The following is a 4,894-nucleotide window of genomic DNA, read 5'->3' on the forward strand; positions in this document are numbered from 1 at the left end:
TAAAAACCTGAGTTTTCTCTTGTATGAAGAGGGTTGTCCATCTTTCCATGACATAAAGGGCAATATTTTTTGGAATATGTTGAATTAAAAATATTTTGTGTCAGCTGTGTTAAATACTGACTGAACAGAAAATTGTGGTTCTCACATTGTGGTTCTCATATTATTGTGGTTCTCACATTATTAAACAGAGACATATTTGTAAAATATAACAAAACGGAAACATCTTAGGTTGCTGAATCAAAAAATAAGATGGAATAAAAGTGAAACCTTAATTATTTATTTTTCCTGTTCCATATGTTTCGGTGGCCCTGAACCTTGTGTTAAGCTTCAAGTTATTTATTGATTTTTTTTTTTTTTTGAAAGACATCTGTGTTTCAGAAAGTCTTTTGGCCATAGCTGGCCAAAAGACATTCCCTTACTACTGATATTGGCTAAGATTTGATCCAGTTCTGACTGTGGACCAGTTACCAGCTTCTTTGTTTTAGTGGCAGTTGGAAAACAACTATAGAAAGCATAGCACCTTGTGCTGCACAGGTCAGGCTCAGTTAAATGACATTATCATTTATTATCACTAGAGGTGTGCCGATCGATCTGCCACCGATCATAATCGGCCGATTTCCGTGAAAAAGTGTATGATCGGTCATCGCCGATCACAGTCTCTTGTTGCCGATCACACAAACGGATCACCTGCATCTCATTTCCCAGCCTGCCTGTGCAGCTGGTCTCCTCTTTCCTTCACACTGCGCAAACGCGTAGCAACAAATCCTAAGCGATGTGGAACTATAATGCACTGAGTGAATGAGGAAGTTTGCGTGTTGCGGTGGAAAATTGAAGCACGTCAAAATGCATCAACACGACGAATCTAATATGGCATAAAAACAGTGCCATACTTGACGGAGTTTGGCTACTTCAAGGCTCACTGCAGTAAAAAAGACATATGGAGGTACTGTTTATGATTAAAAAAAAAATTGTGATCGGTATCGGTGATCGGTCCTCATGGGTGAACGGTATTAGTATCAGCAGGAAAAAACCTGATCGGCACATCTCTAATTATCACAATATCAATTTTTACACCGGTGTCAAAAAAATCCATTGGTATCACCATAAACAAGGCAATATAGCACACCTCTAGAGTCCAGACAAATAAAACAGGTCTCCTCAGGTTGCTCTACATATTTCTGAGTAGCTGCAAGCAGCAGTAATGTGCTTGAACAGCCATGTTTTGCAAAGTGGCTTGTAGCACTGAAGCAGTTTAGGATCAGAAAAATGTCTGGACCTTGAACGTCAGTGTTACCAAGCTGACTATCCAACACTTTTTCAAAGAGTTTTTAACTCTTTGAAAAAGTGTGAAAAAGAGTGAAGACTTTCCTGATGGGCTCTGGGACCACTATTGCATTACTCCTGTATGTATGATTACCATTTATTTTTTTTCTCATTAGTTCATGTCTTCCTGTCTAAAATAGTCAGCTTTAATGGTGCAACACAACACTAGCAGACACACTCATTTAACAACCCTCATAAAACGTCACACTGCCAGTCAGATCAAGGAAGTGACTGCCCTCACTGTTGGCTTGCATTACTGGAAAGTGGGATATCAAAGCAATCAGCAGTGAAATTTGTAGGATTTGTAATTGGAGCTTCAGACTAAAATGTTTCCATGGTACTGAACAATCAAAATTAAAGAGTTTCCAGAGAGTTTCTTCTAAAATGACAGCTGGATTGTCTCACTGCTGCACACAGAAGTTCTCTGGGTGTCCTGTTGGAGAACGTTGGAAGATTTTAAAAAGCCAGTTTTGTTGCATTTCACATGTCTTCAAATACAAATAATTTTTAAATTTTTATTGTTTTAGCCTATCACATCCACATACTGTGTAGGAAAGTTTTGTTGCTTAATGGTCATAATGAGATTAAGTGATATTTAAAAATGTAGATGCACCATTTATTAATTTTATGGAAGAAACATTGGGAAGACCTAAAAAAAAACAATCTGACTAACAGTTTTGAAAAAAACATTCAGCTTTAATGTCAAGTTGATTTATAATAGAACTAGACAATATGGTGGAAAAACATATCACAATGCAAGCATTTCATATCAATTGATACTGATAATTATTGATTAGTTTTTTTTGTTTCAGATACCTGAAATACTGCCAAACTGGTGGCGTAATCCTTCCTGTTTAATCCGCAGTTTTCGCATAACGGATTTGTTACGCGATTTGTTTTTAATCTGTTATGAGGCATGGTGACAAAAACTGCTACTGCTGCTGCTCAAGTTAATCCAAGGTTATTGCTAGGTAACCAAAGAACGAATGAGTTAGTTGATGCCCTCTATCTGATGTAGCTTGCTGTGAGAGGTTGAACAGCTAAAGCCTTTCCTCCGCCTACATCTCCCAGAATGCTGTGCGGTTCTGGATTGGAGTTCAGTGAATATTCTGCTGAATATTCAATATTCTATCAGATGTATTATCTATTGATGTTTGTCATGTGTCTATTGCTATATCTATTGTTATTGATTTATTGTCTAGCCCTAATTTATAACTGATCATAGCCGTCTGCATCCGAATCAAATTGGGAAGTGACTCTGCAGATTTTCACCCTTTTGTTTAGTTATAGTTATAGTGGGTACACTGATTATGAAAATTTTGGCTGATTTTGATATCCGCTCTTAATATTGCTGTCATGGCCTATAACAAATTTTTGCCAACAATATATATTGCTGTCATGGCCTATAACAAATTTGCTATATATATTAGTTGTGTGCTAATTGTTTGTCCACCGATCATAATCGACTGATTTCTGTGAAAAAGTGTATGACCGGTGATCGCCAATCAAGTAAAGCCTTGAAACGAGCATCCCTAATAGCTAGAATTTATAACTACATGAGGCAATTATTGCACATATTTGTGGGATAGGTTATTTATGCAAGCTCTGTTTATGATGAAACTAACAGTAAAAATGTAATCTTAATAACTGCTGAGCTACGTCCTGATCTTTTCAGCTGCAGTGGTGTCTGAGGAACCGAGGCTTCAGTCCTCATCCTCAGATGAGCATGGTTTGATATCCGAGATCATTTTGATTAAAAAATGTGACCCGACTCCTTTACATGTCATGAGGAAAATGACTTATAAAGTCCAGTGGGGTGTCCACTTTCAAGGTGTGCTTAAAGCAACAGGTGATGGATAAAGTAATGAAATGTCTGATTTAAAAACCTCCTGTCCACTTGCTCATTTTTTGTTCTCAGTACATAGATTTGATCATGAATCTGGAGAATTGCATTTAAATGTTGAAATTTGATTCATTGACCATATGAATGGACATTTTAGATAACAGAAAATCAAATAAAATGGGATCTCTTCTGACCCTATTCATATACTATGAGCCACTAACAGTCATTTTCTATTTCTGGATATAAATAGTCCTCTGTGTTGTTCTTTTCAGTCATCTTACTTTGCCCATTCAGGGTATTTTCAGCCAGTATCACTTGGGTCAGTGATAAATGGAGGCTAACTTCACGTGTGTGTTATGAAGGACGCATCTGTTTATCTATGCTGTCCATGTGTGCTGCAATGAAGTTGGAGGAAACATTCAGATTCTAGAGATGAACCATTTAGTGAAAGGAAGAACCAGGTACAAACACTGTGCCCTTCCTGTCTTAAACACTCTCCTTAGCAGCTGTCATTTTTCCTTCTTTCTGGTACTAAAATAAGGATTTTCCTCTGATACCTTGGCTGATTTTTCTGCTTTCAAATAAGCAATGGAGTTTAGAACTTTTCCCTGGATACCTTTTTGGCTGCCCAGCAACAACCTCTTTCCTAACTCTATCCTTCACGTGTAGTGATGGCATTGCCTGCAATTTCCTGTATCAAAATACTAGCGTTATTTTAGAGGAGTCACAAGTCAACTTTACATCTTTTTAAAGAAACTTGTAATTTTTTATTATTATTTATAAGGATGGCCTGAAGACACTTTGTTCTCCCAAATTTTTGACCAAAAGAATAAAATTAATACAGAATGTGGTGCACATTATCATTATGAAAATGTATGAAACTGGAAGGATTCATACTTCCTTCCAGTTGTATGAAAGGATGTATGGCAAACATTTACTATATTTTTGATATTTTTAGTAATAAGGCAAACCTCAATGTTTGTCATAAACTTTGCCATATCACAAAATATGTTCTGTTTGAAGTAGGGATGCTCCGATCAGGTTTTTTTTGCTGCCTATTCCAATCATCCATGAGGCCGATCACCGATCACTGCCGATCGCCTGGATTGGCTGTTAATTTTTCGCTTTAGGTATAAATGATACAATGTGATCTGACATATAGGAAAAATGATCTGGCAATAAATTCACCTATTTTAGACATAAAACATGCAAAATATTTGCAGGCACAATACAGCAGCTATTCAGTCAAAAGGACAATTGATAAACCTGAAATCAGTGAAATACTATTTAACAGTAAATATAAACAAATTTGTAAATATATTAATAAATTATACACGAATCAAATAAATCTCACAGCACTCTTTATATCAAATAAAGTCAAGAAAAAAAGGAAACATTCAAAGTCAAATGCAGGTTACATCAAAATAAACAATCCCGAGTTACTAAATCAAAACTTCCTAAGAGCATGATTAGCTGATTAATGCTGCCTCTCATTTGTTGGCTCTGACTGAGCGGAGAAATTCTGCAGAATGCCAGGAGGTAGAGGAGATTGATCTTTTTTTCTTTTTTTTTTTTACCCCCCAGAGATTATCTGTCGAATGCTAGGACAGCGAAAGTTTTATGTATCTGAATTTTTTTTTTTTTTTTTTTTTTTTTTTTTTTTTTTTTTTTTTATTTTTGTGGTGCACCTTTGTACACTGGGTGGGGGTGAGTGATTAACTGGGGGGG

General features: G+C 36.4%; 1 long non-coding RNA gene across 1 annotated transcript in view; it reads right to left on the minus strand.

Annotated features, from left to right (window-relative positions):
• Window positions 1-3,039: 3,039 nt before the first annotated feature.
• LOC106939908 (uncharacterized) overlaps window positions 3,040-4,894 on the minus strand; it is a 13,018-nt gene continuing 11,163 nt past the window's right edge. Inside the window, exon 3 of the long non-coding RNA XR_001422946.1 lies at window positions 3,040-4,619. This is a non-coding gene — a long non-coding RNA (uncharacterized LOC106939908). The remainder of the gene's footprint in view (window positions 4,620-4,894) is intronic.

Source organism: Poecilia latipinna, unplaced genomic scaffold (assembly GCF_001443285.1).
Source record: "Poecilia latipinna isolate Pla-1442-1.1 unplaced genomic scaffold, P_latipinna-1.0 Scaffold3024, whole genome shotgun sequence".
Classification (NCBI taxonomy): domain Eukaryota; kingdom Metazoa; phylum Chordata; class Actinopteri; order Cyprinodontiformes; family Poeciliidae; genus Poecilia; species Poecilia latipinna.